Genomic DNA, 20,373 nt, shown 5'->3' with positions numbered 1-20,373 from the left:
ACAACCCAGCAACTGCACTACTGGGCATTTATCCAAGGGATACAGGTGTGCTGTTTTGAAGGAGCACGTACACCCCAATGTTTATAGCAGTGCTATGGACAATAGCCAAATTACAGAAAAAGACCAAATGTCTACCAATGGATGAGTGGATAAAGAAGATGTGGTCTAGATATATGTACAATGGAGTATTACTGTGTCATCAAAAAGAATGAAATCTTGCCATTTGCAACAACATGGATGGGAACTAGAGGGTATTATGCTAAGCGAAATAAGTCAATCAGAGAAAGACAGATAACATATGATTTCACTCATATATGGAATTTAAGCTACAAAACAGAAGAACATAAGAGAACTAAAAATAATATAAAAACAGAGAGGGGGACAAGACATAAGAGACTCTTAAACACAGAGAACAAACTGTTGCTGGAGGGGAGGTGGGTGGGGGGGATAGGCTAAATGGGCAAGGGGCATTAAGGAGGACACTTGTTGGGATGAGCACTGGGTGTTATACGTAGGGGATGAATCACTGGAATCTACTCCTGAAATCATTATAACACTATATGTTATACTATAATCATTATAACATTATATGCTAACTAACTTGGATGTAAATGAAAAAAAAAACTGATAAAACAGAATAAAATGAAAAATATCCCCCCCCCAAAAAAAGAATTCTTGCTTAAGTTTCATTATATGTGTCACATCATTCGCTTCTTTTCAAGTTGAGTCTTCTCTCTAGTACAAAACTTAGAACATTATAACACTCAGTAAATATTTTTAAATGGAGAGATTTATAAATGTATAAAATGAGCATATGCAATGCTTGGAGGCTCATGCTTTATTTAACTGGTCTATCACTATTACTGCAATAAATAAAAAATCCAAATAGAAAAAAAAAAGTTAAACATAAATTTACCACACAACCCAACACTACCACTCGCAGGTGTCTACCCAGGAGAAGTGAAAACATTTGTCCACACAAAGACACGGACACCAATGTCCATAGCAGCTTTATTTGCAAGAATCCCAAACTGAAACCAATCCAGATGTAGATCAACTGGTGAATGGATCAATAAAATGTGGTCTATCCATGCAATGGGATATAATTCAGTAATAAAAAGAGATGAAATGCAATAGTAAAACATGCTGACACATGAATGGACCGTGAAAACGTTGTGCCAAGTGAAAGAATCCAGATACCACAGACTACCCTGCGTGGTTCCATTACACGAAATGTCAAGAGAAGGCTTGCAGCGTGCTCGGAAAGAGAGGCATTGTTCAGGAACCAGGTCGAAGGGTCTTGTGCAGCAAGCTCAGGGGCCCAGCCGATCCACAGAGGGCTGTGGAGAAGAGCCTTGTAGAATTTTGAACGGGAAAGTGATAGGATCAGGTTTGTGTTCTGAGCATTCTTTCTGTAGAGATGCAAGACTGGGCACAGGAAAGTCAGGTGGGAGGCTGTCACAGTGGCTGGGACCCCGGGAGGAAGACCAGAGAGGAGGACACCTGTTTGAGGATGTACATTTCCGTATGCACATTTCTGAGCACTTGTTGTTGGGGTTGCTGACTCGTAGAAGATACTCCTGCTAACTAGACAACTGCCGTAGCTCCCCCAAATTCATGCTGGCCAACTTACACAGGCGATTGCTTTAGGACACCCCAGCTATTCTCCATTCCTCTGTCTTCCTATAATGAGATTTCGTATAAACTGCTCCATGAAGGAGATTGTACTCTCTGATTATGGGTAAAGAAAATCAAAAGCTTTGTCTTAAGCATGTGATTTCCCCTCTGCCTTCTGTCCCACTGTGCTGAGCTCCTCAGCAGATTGAAAGGCATGCTTGTTTCTTATTAATAGGCCCTGACCATAAATCTAAGTAAGCAAGAAAAAACAAAAGAAAAAAAAGAGAAAAGGCAAGTCTTTAATCACAATGCATAATATATAATTATATATTATATATGGCTATATAACATGCATTATACATTATATATATGTGTATAATGCAGAATGCTTGCTTAGCGCTGGGAGTGAGTGCCCTCCTACAACAGGGATTGACTGACAATGGGTGCAAAGAAATTTTTGGGGTGATGGAAATGTTCTAAAACTGGATTATGGTGATTGTTGCACAATTCTATAAATTTCCTAAAATTATTGAATTGTGCAGTGCCATGATTGGGTAAATATATGGTACATAAGCTACACCCCAATAAAGCTGTTTAAAGAGCTGAGACTCAACTACTAAAACAGTATTTGTATCTTTTCTTTGGCCATTAAGCCACTAAACAAATTATGTAATCTTTTTTTAGCATGAAAAAAAAACCCATATTAAAAAAAAAAATTAACTCAAAGGAGAAAGCTCTAAAGAAATCATTTGGTTTTTTCCCTGACACCCTTCGTTTTTGACTCTCTGGGTTTCTCAAGGCCTTGTCTTCTGCACACTTGCAGTGACCTCTGAGCCATCCATCACAAAAAGGTGAAGAGGTCTCAGGTGTATGTTCAGGATGATGACTTCAGTTCCAAAGACACGAAAGGAAGACCATTTGCTGAGATCCAGGCCATCAGGAAGTTAGATCTTTCTGTGAGTATCTTAAGTTACTTTAAACTCCAAGATTACATTTTTGAACAATGTGGTAGGGTTATGACCCAGATTTAAGTTAGGTGTAAGACTTGGGGCTCATTACTAACAATACCAAACAATAATGGTCACCAGCTGTCATAATTTGGGGGTCTCTCCAAGTACATCCACTACATCTGCAAATGCAAAAGTTTTACATAGTTTTCCACAAACAATATACTGATTCAATAGTTACACCTACCATATAGATCATTAAAAGATATTTTTTAAAATATATTTATCAGCCTACAACAGATACAGAAAAGTGAACAAATCATAAGTGCTTGATGAATTTTATTTTTTTTTTTATTAAAGATTTTGTTTTTAAGTAGTGTCTCAACCCAACATGGGCCTTGAACTCACAATCCCTAGATCAAGGGTCCCACGCTCTACCAACTAAACTAACTGGGTTTCCCGGTACTTGATGAATTTTAAAATAGAACACAGCCTTTAAAATATAAGCCAGGGGGATGCCTTGAGTGGCTCAGTCAGTTGAGCGTCTGACTTTGGCTCAGGTGGTGATCCTGACTTGGCTCAGGAGTTCATGAATTCAAGCCCCATATTGGGCTAACTGCTGTCAGCATGGAGCCCGATTTGGATCTTCTGTCCCTCTCTCTGCCCCTTCCCCGCTTGTGCGTGCACACTCTCTCTCTCTCTCTCTCTCTTTCTCTCTCTCTCTCTCAAAAATAAATACAACGCTAAATTTTTTTTTTAAATACAAGCCAGGTTAAGAAATAGATTATCATCACCCCAGAAGCTCCTTTTATGTGTTCCCCTGGCTAACACACTCACTCCCTTCCCCAAGGATAGCCACTATTCTGACTTCTAATACCACTGATTTTTCTTGCCCAATTTTGAAATTTACCATAGTGTGTGCTTATTTGTGTCTGGTTTCTTTTACTCAAGATTGTGTACCTAAGAGTCACTCATTGTTCTAGGGTATTCTATTGTAGGAGTATATCACTATTTACCCATTCTATTGTCGATGGATGTTTGGATTGCTTCCAGGGTTTTGGCTATTATGGATAATTCCGCTATGAATTCTTCTGAATATGCCTTTTGTGCATATGTGTGTGCATTTCTATTGAGTACGTATCTAGGAGCAGTCTCTGGGTCATAGGGTATGTGTATGGTTAGCTTTAGTATAAATCATTTTAGTTTGCTAAAATCAAGAAAGCCACTTGAAGTGATTTAAGAGTAAACACACTCAAATGCAGAAATTTTCTAAATATAAACACACGTTCATTCTTCGTCAGAGTTGGCCTGAACAAACACTGTCATAGGCAGGACAATTGAATATCAGTCACGAAGTTACTGGAGTGTGATGTCTCACAAACATAACTTCTGAAGACACCATCTCCTGTGAGTTTCAGCCCTCAGGAAATGAGGCCGCTGTGAGCTCTCTGGCATTCCTGTCTGCGCCTGGGCGGGAGTCTAAATGAGCAAGGATTGTATCCCTGCCTTGGCTTGGATCTCAGAGAAAGCATTATGTTTGTTCCATCTCCCCCTACAATCTGGAAATAAATTTATTTTGGGGTTAGTAAAAAGTCTAAGGTAGTTATTTGCACAGGATACCAGGCTGAGGCTCTCGGTTCCTGGCTGCCTTCTCGAGCTCCGTGGCTGTTTCCCAGGAGGGCCTGCAGGCCTTGTCTACAACCAGTTCTTCTGGGGTGGCCTTGGGCTCATCAACTACCCTGTGTCATAGCCTATCCCTGACCTGACACCTTGAGATTTGAATTTAAGCCAAGGGAACCCTGATTCAACCCACAGCCTTCCAGCAGGATGTTTTTGTGGCACAGGTTAATTTCAGAAATTCAGAGGATTTGCCCCAACAAACAATGCATCCACATCAGTTTCACTTCCTGGTCTCTGGACTGGTTTTCCACTGGGATTTGGAGAAAACTTTCTCTCAAAACAAGGAAACTTCTAGCTTCCTGCCTGCCTTTGGGAATTTGAGGGGCTCACCAGAATTCCTGGGCCTTGGGGTTTTTACAACCCTTAATAGACCAGGCTGTGGCAGGAGGGGGCAGGGGTCTCAGTTTTCTTCTCTTTTTTTTTTTTTTATTAATTTTTTTTTTTAACATTTATTTATTTTTGAGACAGAGAGAGACAGAGCATGAACGGGGGAGGGTCAGAGAGAGGGAGACACAGAATCTGAAACAGGCTCCAGGCTCTGAACTGTCAGCACAGAGCCCGACGTGGGGCTCGAACTCACAGACCGCGAGATCATGACCTGAGCTGAAGTCGACCGTTTAACCGACTGAGCCACCCAGGCGCCCCAGTTTTATTTTCTTTCTATTTGGATTCCTCCTGTTGCTGCCTGTTCTTTCTGAGGTCTCCAAGGTACTTAATCCCTAGAAGGAGCGGCTTTTGGAATAGTGTCCATTATGTCTTAGTGTTTAGACGGGAAGCGATGACTACATCTTCTTTCTTTTTTACAACACCCTAGTGTCCCAAAGAGACCGGCTTCAGCTTTAAGAGAAGTTACCATACGCTCTTAACTGTCCGCTTTGGTTTGCTTTAAAAATTGCCACAATGTTTGACGTTCTCATTTGCCAGTGGCTGAACAGAAATTATGTTCTCTGAGTCAGATGGGCTCCCTGAATTCTTTCACACTTTTCATGTTTTGATAAACCATGGCCGTGTTCTAAAGCTCTGCCCAGAACATGTTTTGTGGAAAACTTGTTATTTGTAAAATGGCAAATATTTAATACAAAGACATATAGGACAGCTATAATGACCTACTTGCTTAGGTTTATGAAATGGAAAGTATTTATTTGGTATCCCATATTTTGGGCTAACTTAACATTTTAAAATAATTATTTATTGCATAAGAATATATATTCTTAGGGGCACCTGGGTGGCTCAGTCGGTTAAGCGTCTGACTCTTGACTTTGGCTCAGGTCATGATCTCACAGTTCATGAGTTTGAGCCACGTCAGGCTCTGCGCTGACAGTGTGGAGCCTGCTTGGGATTCTCTCCTTCTCCCTCTTTCCAGGCCCCCTTCCCTGCTTACTCGCTCTCTCTCAAAATAAATAAAAATAAACTTAAAAAGAAGTATACATCCTTATAACATATAAGAATGCAATGAATATAAATTCACTCACCATTAGAAAGCTGGTTTGTCAATACAAGAGGAGAAGTCTTTATCAAGAGAACAGGTGAGGGGTGCTTGGTTGGCTCAGTCAGTACAGCATATGACTCTTGATCTCGAGGTCATGAGTTCAAGCCCCATATCGGGCAGGGAGCTCATCTAAAAAAAATTTTTTTTAAAAAAAAGAGAGAGAGAGAGAGAGACCAAGTTAGTCAACCAGCCCTTCCTAGTTTTCCATGTTTAAGACGATATAGATGTGGCTGACTTAAATTGCTTTTTTTTTTTTTTTAAGTTTACTTATTAATCCAGAGAGAGAGAGAGAGAGAGGAGTGGGGCAGGAGCAGAGAGAGGGAGAGACAGAGAATTCCAAGCAGGCTCCGTGCTGTCAGCACAGAGCCCAATATGGGGCTCGATCCCACAAACTATGAGATCACCACCTGAGCCAAAATCAAGAGTCGGATGCTTAACCAACTGAGCCACCCAGGTGTTCCAGATAGCTTTTTGTTTTAAAACCAGTTTTCTCCCATCCAACCATCCAACCATTAATTTTTTAGCAGCCTTATTGAGATGGAATTCACATATACTGTAATTCATTCATTTAAATTGTACAACTCAGTGGTTTTTTTAGTACATTCACAAATATGTGCAACTCTCACCACAGTAAATTTTAGAACATTTCATCATCTCGAAAAGAAACCCCACAGTCTTTAGTTATCAGCTCCTTCCTCTCCCACCCCAGCCCCGAGCAACCACAAATCTGCTTTTGGTTTCTGTAGATTTATATTTTTCCCCCCAAGTTTTAATTTTATTTATTTATTTATTTATTTATATTAAAAAATTTTAAATCATTTATTTATTTTTGAGAGACAGAGACAGGGTGTGAGCGGGGGAGAGGCAGAGAGAGAGAGAGAGGAGACACAGATTCCGAAGGAGGCTCCCGGCTGAGCTGTCAGCACAGAGCCCGACGTGGGGCTCAAACTCATGAACTGTGAGAACATGACTTGAACTGATGTCAAACACTTAACAGACTGAGCCACCCAGGTGCCCTGAGAATCCCAAGTTTAATGAATTGCTCTTTCTTACTCTTCCATTTGCTTCTCTGCTGACTCTTTCAAATAAAACTAAAATAAAAATAGGAGATACACGAAGGATTTCCTCAATTAACCAGGAAAATGAGCACAATTATTCTGTGCACAAGGGAAGCCACAAAGCTCACTGGAATAGCGGTTTTATTTGTCAGTTACTTTGATCACCCTGAGTACTTTTCAGTATGGTTAGACCATTTCCAAGTGCATCACTCAGAAAAGCTATCTTCTGGGATGCCTGGGTGGCTCAAGTAGGTTAAGCGTCCGATTTCTGCTCAGGTCTTGATCTCACGGGTTCACGAGTTTGAGCCCCACGTTGGGCTCTGTGCTAACAGCTCAGAGTCTGGAGCCTGCTTCGGATTCTGTGTGTGTGTCTCTCTCTCTCTGCCCCTTCCCTGCTCATGCTCTGTCTCTCTCTGTCTCAAAAAAAAACAAAAACAAAAACAAAACAAAACAAAACAAAAAAAACCCACACACACACAAAAAAGAAATCTTCTTCACCTCATACATCCAATGAAATATTTAAAATGCAACAAGAAGGTAACAGTAGATGCAATAAAAATAACTTCAGAAATTTTAAAATAGCTTCTGAATAGTCCAAGCCCTTGAGATCAGGACTGTGCCTTTTCTTTATGCCATTGTGCCTTGGTTGTTATTTGGAGTGCAATGGCTTCCAACTTCAGGTCCAAATAAAAGAAAATATCGTTTTGCATTAATCCAAGAGATATCTTGATTTAATTCTACCGATAGTGACATCTAATGTTTTAGTTTTTTGCTTTTTCATTTCAGAAAGGACAGAAATTCCGACTGTCATTTTGATATCGGCATGCGATGAATTCCTACTGATGCTCTCTTTTGTCCTCTAGTAGACATCTTTTGGGGGGGGTACGTCCAACTCACAATCATTTCCCTCTTCTTTGGGGACCATCCCTCAGTTCACCAGGGAAGCCAACCTAGGAACGTGGGTGGGTCTATACCATGAGCATTTCGGAGTTGTGACTGGACACGTCTGGCCCCGCAGTAGACAAGGTTGATCTGTAGAGAGATGAGAAATGAAACAGACGTGCTTGGAGGAACAGAGATGAGTGGCCAAGAAACCTGTTGGTTGGTCAATTCCTGGTTCCGCTGCACTCCTGACACCTGGCTGCATTCCTGCCCTGTAGATGTTCCCTCCACACAAAAGTTTAAAATAAGGAGACCTATAGAAGCCGAAACTAATACTGTAGTGTATGTTAACTAGCTGGAACTTAAATAAAAACTTGGAATAGGGCGTCCGGGTGGCTCAGTCAGTTGAGTGTCCAACTCTTGATTTTGGCTCAGGTCATGATCTCACGGTTCCTGCCCTGAGATGTTATGTTTTTTTCAACAAGAGTAATACATACTCATATGACACCGATAAAATACCTACCATGTGCCAGATGCTGTTCTAAGGACTTCTGTTGTGACAGTCTCACGAGACCCTATGATGTCATGACTGTTATGGTGCCCGCTTGACAGATGAGAAAACCGTTCAACCCTTGCTGGAGACACTTGGGGGCAGTGCCCAAGACCCCGGGACTCTGCTGGTGGCACGCAGGAGGGGTGGCCCTGCCAGAGAGTGCTGAGGGAGGAGCAAGGAACCCACAGCCACGGGCTGGCCTAAGGAAAGACCTCAAGAGTAGAACAAGAGAGTGTCTGTCCAGCTCCAGGTGAATGAGCATTGCAGCAAGTAAGTGACCCTGTTCTCTGCCTCTGCTGCCTACCAGCCTGACATCAGTGAGGAAGAAAGGGAAGATCTGGGGTGACAATGGAAGGTGAGGTTATAGTTTCTCGCACCTCAGAGAGGGGGAGGACCACTGGCATAGACATGGGGGCCTCAGGTCTGTCTTTCGGAAAGCTGGCCCCTTTCACCAGCACTTCTGGGGGTTCCGAGAGTGGGTGACTCTATTTGCGCGGTGGCCGGGACAGGCATCCTCAACACTCGGGGGTGGACGTTTAGCCCAGGGCTGCCCACGGCCACACAGTTAAGAGCATTGCAGGCTTACGCTTCTTACATCACAGACACGGCACTGTGGCTAAGGTTACACCGTTGTGTCCACAAGCCAGGTGCATGGGCCGACGTGACGCCCTGGAAGGGCCTGGCCCAGGGTGCCGACCGCCCGGAGCCCATCCTCTTGCCAGAGAAGCCCCTGTCTTCCTTGTCGTTCTAGGCCTGCCCCCTTGTCCTGTCCCTCCCTCCCTCTGCACTGGGCGATGCAGCCACCGTGCCTCTTCCAAGTCCACTGCTTTCTGTGGCCTGTGGCACCAGGTTCCACCGCCCACCCTGGGCTGAGTGACGATGGAATGTGTCTTCCTGACTCCCCTCTGCTTTCTGTCCTGGACTCAGTACCTTAGGTGGAGCCATGTGAAACGGCTGTTCTCATTTACCTACAGAAATCATACGTTCTCATAGGTCAACTTAAACGTAGGCCTTTTAATTTTTTTATTTATGGGAGAGCACAAGCAGGGGGAGAGGCAGAGAGAGGGGGACAGCGGATCCGAAGCGGGCCCTGCCCTGACGGCAGAGAGCCCGATGTGGGGCCGGAACTCGCCAACCGTGAGATCATCACTTGAGGGGAAGTCAGACGCTCAACTGACTGAGCCACCCAGGCGCCCCAAACAGTAGGCCTTTTTTATTTGAAACATCTTGCTGCTCACTGTGCAGGAAAATACACAGAAAGAAACAAAGTAGGAAATCTGGGCACACGACAGTCTCCCTGGAGACTGTACAAGATCGTTTTCCCGGCCTGTCTGCCTTTCCCAGGGGCCTTTTAAACAGGGAGTTTTGAGGACGTCTCCCAAGGTTACCTCATGGCCTGACCTGAATGTCGGACCTGGTGGCTCTGCTCAGACGGTGGCCGCGCCCCACCCTCCTATCCTCGTCCTCACATCTCCGCTTCCCTCTTCTCTCCTTCCTGCAGGCTTTTCTTCTGCAGCCGCCTCTTGGTCCCAGGCTGTCTCCCAACCCCCGTGAGAAGGAGGCCTGGCTGCTCAGGCCTGTGTGACCTCGCCGTTACCTCCCCGTCCTGTCCTGGAGGCCCCTGGGGCCAGCCCCCCGCCCCCCCCTTGCCTGTTTCTCTCTGTACTGTGTGTTTTGCCCACAACATTTCTCCTGGCCAGGCTGCTAAGTCCAGAAAAGTTTAGTTGCCTTATCTCCGCTGTGGGTTTCTATCTGAGCCAGCTCTCTCCTCAATTCATGTTTCCCTACACAGCAGGGGCCACCTTTGCAAGCCCACCAGCGGCTTCCCCCACCCCCACCCTGCAGATTCTGTCTCTGTTTCGGGCCGAGTCCCTGCTGGCCTCCCTCTGGGGCCCAGTGTCGAGGCTGCATGGCCCACTCCGGAGCAGAGGGCTGCTGACCGCCAGCTGACTCCACCCAAACCTGACTCCCCAGACTCACTCTCTGAAACTCCCCTCAGGTAGCCCGTTGCCCCCTCCCAGTGCACGGCAATGGATCTTGAGTGGAATTTCTACTCGGGGTCCTCGGAGGGAATCTGATCAGAGATCAGAGGGTTACCAGCCGGAACACGGGGCACAGCCCGAGCAGAGCTACTCTGGGATAAAACCAGGCTGCTACGTTGGCAAAGCCCGCTCCTGGGGCCTCTCATGAGCCTGGGCAGGGAGAGCACTGCTGAGTCATTCCTGGGCCCCTGCTGGTCCCCCATGATGCCTGCAGACTTCACCACCAGCACCCAGCCACTTGGCCAACAGTGACCAACCCAGCCAATGCACCCATCGGACCCCTCTTTTCTACACACCCTCTTTTATAGTGACCGGTTGTTCATTCAACCACTCACGCCATTCAATAGAAATGTGTTGAACACCTGCCAGGTACCATTTTAGGCCTTAGGGACATGTGGTGAATAAGACAGATGAGGTCCCTTCCCCTATGGAGTTAATAGTCCAATGGGGACAAACCAATGATTATCCAGCTGCATGGGCTAGTAGGGTCTGTGGACCAGAGCTGGGCCACAGATTTGTGTTACCAGCTTGAGATGAGGTAACACAGAAGTTGAGAGAAGTGTTTAGAAACTTCTTTTTTATTTATTTTTATTTTTTTAATGTTTATTTTTGAGAGAGAGAGGGGCGGGGAGGGGCAGAAACAGAGGGAGACACAGAATCTGAAGCAGGCTCCAGGCTCTGAGCTGTCAGCACAGAGCCTGACAAGAGGCTTGAACTCACAAGCTGTGAGATCATGACCTGGGCCAAAGTCAGACGTTTAACCAACTGAGCCACTCAGGCACCCCTAGAAACTTCTATAGTGATTTGATAGAGTAATCTTATGTTCATTGAGTCTAGTAAAAAAAAAAAAAAATCTGGCTTCTATTGTTTGTCTTTTTTTCATTTTATTTTTCTAGTAATTCATTTCTAATATATTTTACAAAAATATAGATCTGCAATGGGCTGGAAATTTAGAAAAATTCATCCTATACTCCAGAAATTTTGAGAAGCATTGCTCTAAATTACAAATTGCAATTTGTGCCATGAAAAACATGATGGAGAATAACGGGAAAAACTTGGTCTAAGAAGGGTGGTGTGTGATGTGACCTAAAGGGTGAGGAGGAAGAGAACCAGGCAGAGCTGGGGATGGAGCTTTCCAGGCAAAGGAACAGCCAATACAAAGGCCCTGAGGGGAGTGAGAACCTGGAGGGCTAAAACAGAAAAGAACCTAGCGGAGGTGGAGGCAGAAGTAAGGGGACACAGGTGGGGCAGGTGGGGTGGGAGGAGCAAGGGGAGACAGGTGGGGCAGGTGGGGTGGGCGGAGCAAGGGGGACAGGCGGGGCAGGTGGGGTGGGCGGAGCAAGGGGAGACAGGCGGGGCAGGTGGGGTGGGCGGAGCAAGGGGGACAGGCGGGGCAGGTGGGGTGGGCGGAGCAAGGGGGACAGGCGGGGCAGGTGGGGTGGGCGGAGCAAGGGAGATAGGTGGGGCAGGTGGGGTGGGCGGAGCAAGGGGGACAGGCGGGGCAGGTGGGGTGGGCGGAGCAAGGGGGACAGGCGGGGCAGGTGGGGTGGGCGGAGCAAGGGAGATAGGTGGGGCAGGTGGGGTGGGCGGAGCAAGGGGGACAGGTGGGGCAGGTGGGGTGGGCGGAGCAAGGGGGACAGGTGGGGCAGGTGGGGTGGGCAGGCAGAGGCCCCCATCCCAGGAGTGCATTTGAAGGGTAAGGAGAAGCTATTGAAGTGCTTTAAGTGTCACGTCAGGGCTTCCTACCTGCCCTTTCTGATAACACATGCACAGCCAAAAAGGGACCGCTTCATCCTGGACTCCATCGGGAGGGTTTATTTTCTGGATCCAGGACATCGTGATGGCAGTATCTCCACTAAAGTCCAGTCCTGAAACAGGGATTTTCATAACAGCTTTCTTGGGGCAGCTGGGTGGCTCAGTCAGTTAAGCGCCCGAGTTGGGCTCAGGTCATTATCTCAAGGTCCGTGAGTTCAAGCCCCGTGTCTGGCTCTGTGCTGACAGCTCAGAGTCTGGAGCCTGTTTCAGATTCTGTGTCTCCCTCTTTCTCTGACCCTCCCCTGTTCATGTTCTGTCTCTCTCTGTCTCAAAAATAAATAAACATTAACAAAAAAGTTAAAAAAAAAAAACAGCTTTCTTGTAAAGGTCTGCAAACCTTTTTTAAAGGAACTTCTTGTGGGGCACCTGGGTGGCTCAGTCAGTTAAAAGTGTCAGATTCTTGATACTGGCTCAGGTCACGATCTCATGGTTCATGAGTTCGAGCCCCGCGTTGAGCTCTGTGCTGACAGTGCTGAGCCTGCTTGGGATTCTTTCTGTCTTCCTCTCTGTCTGCCCCTCCTCCATCTCTTTCCCTCAAAATAAATAACATTAAAGAAAAAAAAAGACACTTCTTGTACCTTGGGCACTTACTGGTTGAGACAAAATGTTGCCAGGATGAAATTTGATTTAAAGAAGGATTTTCAGGGCACCTGGCTGGCTCAGTCGTTAGAGGATGAGACTCTTGATCTCAAGGTCATAAGCTAGAGCCCCACATTGGGCATAGAGTTTACTTAAAAAACAAAAACAAAATCTTTAAAAGAAATAAAGAAGAATTTTCTCAAAGATGCTACACTTTGCAGGGTGCCTGGTGGCTCTGTCGGTTAAACATCTGACTTTGGCTCAGGTCGTGATCTCCTGGTTTCTGAGTTCAAGCCCCGCATTGGGCTGTCTGCTGTCAGCACAGAGCCCACTTTGGATCCTATGTCCCCCTCTTTCTGCCCCTCCCCTGCTCACTCCTCTCTCTCTCAAAAATAAATAAATATTTTTTAAAAAGATACTGTATTTTGCAACTAGGGAAAAAAACTAAAGAATGGAAAAGAGGATTCCAATCCATCATTTTTCCTTTTTTAAAGTTTTCATTTAAATTTCAGTTAGTTAACATACAGTATATTAGTTTCAGTTGCACAATATAGTGAATCAACACTTCCATACAACACCTGGTGCTCATCACAGGTGTGCACTCCTTTTTTAAATTAGAATAGGGACTGGGTAATATGGTTGGTTGATCTGGCCTTCTATCAACCGGTCTGTGCTTCAACAACTGTTCATAACGACAATGATGCTAAGGTTCTAAATATTTCTAAAGTATCTTGTAAGTCCCCCAAAGGAAAATTATATAATTTAAGCGTAATTCTAGAATTGTGGTTTCTGTATTCTTTAAAAAGAAATGTGGTGCCTGGGTGGCTCAGTCGGTGGAGCATCTAACTCTTGATCTTGGCTCAGGTCATGATTTTGCCATTTGTGTTGGGCTCTGCACTGACAGCATGGAGCCTGCTTGAGATTCTCTCTCTCCCTTTCTCTCTGCCTTTTCCCTGCATGTGCATGCACACAGTCTCTCTCAAAATAAACTTTAAAAAAAAATGTAACTGAGATCTATTGAACAGGATGGTCTATACGTCTTTAACGACTGGCTTGTGTCTAAAATGAGATCATTGTCGTCTCCTTGCATTCTGTTACTTTAACAGACTTTGCTAGGCTCTTTTCACTGCAGGTGAAGGTCTTGTATATTCCAGAGAGTTATTGCACATTGTTTGCAAAAGATAACTTAGGTGGGTTCAAAGTTTGAACCAGCCCCATAACCTTTTTCATTATTGTAAAACAATTACTTTGTATGTGAAGGGGATTTCCTGCATGAGTTTGGTGAAACTTTAAGTTATGCCCTACAGATAAGTCATTTCTACCTCCTAGACCTGCCAGGAAGCTCTTAGCTCTGGTTTACATGTTAAATAAGTCTCGCTAAATTCCTAAGAGATCATTGCTTTCAAATTTCTTTGAACTTATTTAGTTATTCTGAAAATGATCATAGAAGATCTACTATCATTTTCTTGAATAGTTAAAGCTTAAAATGCATATTAAATAAATAAATAGGTTATCAATACATGATGTTGACAAATGAACAGTCACGCTTTGCTGGTGGAAATGTAAAAACGGAGGTTAGCTTCCTGGCAATTTGGCGATAGGTAATAAGAGCTTTAAGAAATTTCATATCGCTTACCCTTCAAATACATTTCCAAGAGATATAATCAGAGATAAGAACAAAGATTTCTATACAGGGATATTTGTTACACTGACATTTATAAAAATGAAAATCAGAACCATCCTTAGAGTCCGTTAATAGAGAATTTGTGAAATTATGGTGCATCCATATGCTACAATATTATGCAATTATTAACTGCTCATAATGTAATGTTATTTGAAAAATGAGGCACACAAAATTATATTCACAGTATTTTTTTGTTTTTTGTTTGTTTGCACACACATGTAGAAGGGCTTATAGAAGACAATTAAGAATATCTTTGAGTGATGGGTTATGGTTGATTTAGTTTTATTTGTTTTCTATAATTTAAAAATTCTCGGGGTGCCTGGGTGGCTCGGTCAGCTAAGCGTCCGACTTCAGCTCAGGTCATGAACTTGCAGTTTGTGGGTTCGAGCCCCGCATCAGGCTCCGTGCTAACAGCTTAGGGCCTGGAGCCTCCTTCGGATTCTGTGTTTCCCTCTCTCTCTGTTCCTCCCCTGCTCGCACCCTGTCTCTCTGTCTTTGTCTCAAAAATAAATAAAGAATAAAAATAAATAAATAAATCTCTATGATGCATGTGTATTACTTTTAAAATAAATGATACTGATTAAAAACAATGCAAATATTTAAAGTATCCGTCATTAGATACCATTCCACATTCATTACTTATGTAGATTTAAAATGCTATAATCATGAAATGATCTTAGCCAAAATCTTACGAACTTTAATCAAGGGTATTTCTGATATGGTCTGTTGATCCATAGACTGTGTGGCTGATGGGCTCTTCAGCACCTTTCAATCACATAAGTTATTTGGTTCTTGGCATTTTCATGATTAATCCAACATGAAAAATCTGATTTAGCCCAATGCACTAACTACCACTAATCTTATTGGTGACAAGAAGCTTCTGATAAGGATGGCTTGGAGAGGTGAAAAAGAGGGCAAGTTTGGGGATTTAACTTCACTGAAACCATTTTCTTTGAGGGATGGGATATCTGATCCGATTTCGTTTACTTCAGATCTTTGAACAAATCATTACACAGGGATTTTGGGGGAAAAGGAGTTAAGTCGAGAAGCAGTGCTTGATTTAGCATTTGTTTTGGAATCACTTACCTTTTGGGTTGCTGACAGCAACAAACATTTTCTAAATGCCCAAAAGAACGAAAGTAGATTGTCTTCCCATAAGAAGTGGCAGATGAAAGTTGGTTATTTCTCTATATTCATTCAGATGAATGTTTGAGTGAGAAAAAAACCCAAGAAACAACCTGAAACCAAAACAAAACAGGTAAAAGTTACCTCTTAAATTTGTCAGGCATCTGTACATGGTGTGTGGCCTTCTCTAACTTCCAAGATGGCCTAGGAGAGATATTTATTTTGTAAAATAAAGTTCAGAAAGGCAGAGATATCATCCACTTAGACCAAACATTCAGTAACTCCTGCAAATGGATTGTCAATAGGCCTTGACACCCATTCCTTATTCTGGCCAGGAAGGAATAGAGTTATTCTCAAGGTTAAGTAAAGGTCATCTCTCTCTGCCAACTGCCAGTCAGCAGTGATGGAAAAGCACAGGCTGGGGCTAGGTGCCTGGAAATTTCACTTAAGAAACAAATGGCCCCAGTCTGTCTGTTCACTCAGGTCACTTCTGTTAGTTTTCCCATAATTGTGCTAGATCGGTAGGCAAGTGAAATGACAGATTCGTCACTGATAGAATCTCTATCTTGGGTTGACAATTCTTTAATTTGTGGCCCTTTGTGGTCAGAGGCCATTATTTCTGATTGCTTTTTTTGTCCCACGGCAGTTCATCTGTCTTTCACGTGCATTAAATTTAATCTTCTCGTTCAGAGATGACAGTGAATTCAGTCTGAAGTAGCTTTCAAACTGATTTCATAAATTTAGTAAATTCAGGGGGAAAAAAAATCTTAAAAGGCACCAGAATTTGAAAGTAGAAGACAAATAATGATGGCTTTCTGGACATTTCGGGTCGTTACAAGATCTCCACATTGATCATTCTAAATATTTAGGGCCTTAAATGATTTGACTCCTTAAAATATGAGAAAAGTTTATATCTCCCTCTTTCCACCTTCAAAACCATTTAATTGTAATGCTTCTGATGATTCCAGCTAGGAGCCTCTGAATTTTTCCTTTTTCACTCCATAACCATATACTTTGTTGTCTGTGCTAGAAACCCAGGACCCAAGATGAATCAGCCAAATTCTCAGGAAGTGAAGTAAAAACCAAGTGTGTGCGTGGCCCCTTGTGTGTAGCACAGAGGACGTTCGGAGAGAGATGAACACAGTGTGGACGGGGTGTGGGGTGTGGACAGGGAGCAGCAGGGACAGATGTGGGCCAGGATCTGTGATTCCAGGGTTTTCGTCCGCTTTACCTGATTCAACCCTCAAGATTATCTCAAGGTAGGTGTATCCCTCTAGCACGTGAGAAAACGGAGCTTTCAGGGTGGGGGGAGGGGAAATCTCTCCAAGGCCTCCCACTCCACCCAGGAGGTGATGTGAGGACTTGAGAGCTTGTGTTCTCATCCAAAACCCAAACTCTTAACTTTGCAGGCTCTCTTCCTGAGGACAGGGGCAAAATCGGAAAGGGTTTCTATGAGTGTGGTGGTCCAGCCAAGTGGGGGTGAGGGGACGGGACAGGTGGGGGTAGAGAGAGACAGCAGAGGAGAGAGAGAAGAGTAATACTGTGTACGGGCATGTTGATCTCTCTCTCTGAGTCACAAGAGGGATTTATTATCTAACACAGTCCACTTATGGCATCGGCGCTCTCTGGGTTTGGGGTATTCTGTGGCACACTTTGCCATCAAAGATAAAGGGTTTTCTTCGTCGTGCTGTGCCAACCTTAGCACTTGGGTTTTCATCCTCAGGCTTGAGGGAATACTTTCTCTTCTGTTTCCTGACATGGATTTTAAGCCAACCTTGATATATGATTGGGGTAGCCTGAATAATGGCTCCCAAAGACATTGGCAGGTGCCAGTTCCTGGACTCTGTAAATGTCATCCTATAAGGGAAGAACAGTCTCTGAAGATGTGACAAAGTTAAGCCTTGTCTTGTTTTGCTATATAAACACTTTATTAAAAGCAGCAGACCAGCGGGGTGCCTGGGTGATTCAGTTGGTTAAGCATCTGACTTTGATCTCACAGTTCACCAGTTCGAGCCCCGTGTCGGGCTGTGTGCTGACAGCTCGGAGCCTGGAGCCTGCTTTGGATTCTGTGTCTCCCTCTCTCTCTGCCCCTTCCCCACTCACACTCACGCTCTCTTTCTCTCTCTCTCTCAAAAATAAATAAACAGTGACAGGTCAGCCCTATGGGCCAGTGGTCAACCCAGATGCTCAGGACCCAGCAGCAAGCCCAGCACTCACCTCTTGCTCTGACTCTGTTGGGGTGAGCACGTCGCACTCATGCACTGGGCCTTTCTCACTGAGGATGTGGAGTGGCTTGTGTCATTTCTGAATTCTATGCGCACCTGCATGCACTGTCCCCGAGAACCAGTCCTGCCCAGTGCCTTGGTGACCCTGCACATGGTTTATATCTGTGATGGTGATGCAGGTGGCGTTTGGGAGCAGACAAATTAAGGATCTTGACATGGGGAGACGAACTTTGATTATCTAGGTGGGTCCTAAATCCAATCACAAGTGTCCTTATTTATTTTTAATGTTTATTTATTTTTGAAAGAGAGAGAGAACACGTGCACGTGCACATGCGCATGCGAGTTGAGGAGGGGCAGAGAGAGGGGGGACAGAGGACCCAAAGCAGGCTCTGCGCTGACAGCAGAGAGCTTGATGCGGGGCTCGAACTCACAAACTGCGAGATCATGACCTGAGCGGAGGTCGGACACTCAATTGACAGAGCCACCCAGGCGCCCCGCACGTGTCCTCATGAGAGAGGCTGAGGGAGATTTGATACATGCAGGAGAGAATACCATGTGTCTTGGCCAGCTAGGGCTGCTGTCACAGAGTACCCTGGCTGGGCGGCTTTAACAACAAACATTTATTTCACACTGTTCTGGAGGCTGGGAGTCCAAGGTCAAAGTGCCTGCACGTTCTGGGTCTGGTGAGCACCTTCTCCCTGGTTCATAAGTGATCATCTTCTCGGGGCATCTGGGTGGCACCTGTGTGGCTCCTGACTTCGGCTCGGGTCATGATTTCACCGTTCATGGGTTCTGACCCTGCCTCCGACTCTCTGCTGTCAACACGGGGCCTGCTTCAGATTCTCTGTCCTCCTCTCTCTCTCTCAAAAGTAAACATTAAAATAATGATCTTCTCACTGTGTGCTCACATGGAAGAAGGAGAAAAGGAGCTCTCTGGGGTCTCTTTATTTCATTTTTTAAAGATTTTTTTTCACGTTTTATTTATTAAAAAAAATTTTTTTAATATTTATTTATTTTTGACAGAGACAGAGCATGAGCAGGGGAGTGGCAGAGAGAGAGGGAGACACAGAATCTGAAACAGGCTCCAAGCTCTCAGCTGTTGGCACAGAGCACGACGCGGGGCTTGAACTCACAGAGCGTGAGATGGTGACCTGAGCTGAAGTCGGCCGCTTAACAGACTGAGCCACCCAGGCGCCCCTCAGTCAAACTATTTTTTGCCTTCCATGGGCATAGGCGACTTCCAGGTAAGGCTATAACTTCTGTAGTGCTCAGCCAATGAGGAACCAGGGGAGGGACTTACACAGTAGGAGATAAATTATCTGCTGTAACTGCCCCAAGCGTGCCTATCCGTCAGACACCTGCTCCTGCCAGAACGTTGATTAAAGCCTCGCTTCACTGTGCTCCGCCTCCCTCCTTTGATTGATTGGGTTGGTGGGCTTATTCCTCCCTTTAAGTATCTTCAAGATGTTCAAGCCCTTTGATCCTGTAACAATTCCAATGTCAGGAACCTAGCCCAAGGGCACAATTTCACAAAGCTTATCCACAAAGATTTCCACTGATTGTTCCTAATAGGGGAAAACAGGAGACAACCTAAGTGGCCAGAGTAGGGAAACCATCATCCTTCTGCTCATATTTCTGCCTCAGTGACTAAAACAGTCTGCCTTCTTGGGAAAGCATTGGCGGAACACACTCCTGCACTATATTCCACACTCAACACTCACAGGTGTGTGACTTATCTGATGGGTGAGAAATGGCCACACTGACTGCACAGGAGTTGCCTGCTATCTGCCAGGACCACACAGGACGCAGTGCACCACGCTGTCTTGTGCATGCAGATGGCTGGGCCGTGTCTAACTCTGCAGGCCAGCCCTCCTCACATCAGATTTAAGGAAGAAAGCTGGGTTTTGGCTTCATTTTTATGCAGCACTTGAACATCTGGCTCCATCAGTATTAAGGTGGACAATGTATTTAAAAAATTTTTCTTTAATGTTTATTTTTGAGAGAGACAGAGCACAAGTTGGGGAGGGGCAGAGAGAGAAGAGGGAGAAACAATCCAAAGCAGGCTGCAGGCTCTTGACTGTCAGCACAGAGCCTAATGCAGGGCTCAAACTCACAAAAGGTGAGATCATGACCTGAGCTTAAGTTGGAGGCTTAATCGACTGAGCCACCCAGGTGCCCCAATGGACAATGTATTTGAATTCCCATCAGGCACTTGTCCTTCACAGAACAGTGACGACGAGTGTTGTGTTCACCCCAGTGGTGTGCATGTCAACTGTGGTTCACTGAGAGGTGTCAAAAGAGGGGGTCCTGGAAACTATAGTGTCAGAAGGCAGGATGGGGCCTTTAGAAGCGGCCACAGGAGCAGGGTGAACAGGCTTTATAACACAAGTGGGCCAGCCTGGCCAACTATGGTGCAATTGGAGGGTGCCATTTGATGCTTTAACTGGCATCATCCAGCCCTGGCCATATGGCCCTCTGTGACTGACCTATACAAGCAGAGCTTGGACACTGGATTTGCAGAAAGAGCCTGATGAGACAGGTATTGAGTTACTGGAGTTTTTCCCCTGCATCACGTGAAACAGATTCACAGGGGGAAAACTCAGATCCACAAAAGCATCTGCTCACCAATTATAACTCAGTTTCTGTAACGCCATTATTTCGAACTCCGTGGCTCCTT

At 44.8% G+C, this 20,373-nt stretch overlaps 1 protein-coding gene across 3 annotated transcripts in view; it reads right to left on the bottom strand.

Moving 5' to 3' along the window:
- PIGP (phosphatidylinositol glycan anchor biosynthesis class P) overlaps positions 1 to 20,373 on the bottom strand; it is a 35,987-nt gene that overhangs the window by 187 nt on the left and 15,427 nt on the right. The window contains exons 6-8 of one of the 3 annotated variants that reach the window (XR_013557825.2): positions 15,433 to 15,584; positions 7,689 to 7,823; positions 5,717 to 5,862 (exon numbers count right to left, since the gene is read on the bottom strand). The gene's annotated coding sequence lies outside the window, so the exon portion shown is untranslated. Of the gene's footprint in view, positions 1 to 5,716; positions 5,863 to 7,688; positions 7,824 to 15,428; positions 15,585 to 20,373 lie in introns of those variants that run through there. The other 2 variants (XR_013557824.2, XM_078452797.2) reach the window with 2 other exon arrangements.

Source organism: Panthera onca, chromosome C2, assembly GCF_046562875.1.
Source record: "Panthera onca isolate mPanOnc1 chromosome C2, mPanOnc1 haplotype 2, whole genome shotgun sequence".
In the NCBI taxonomy this organism is placed as follows: Eukaryota; Metazoa; Chordata; class Mammalia; order Carnivora; family Felidae; genus Panthera; species Panthera onca.
Note: the sequence above shows the minus strand (reverse complement) of the source record. Positions and strands in the feature narration are given on the sequence as shown.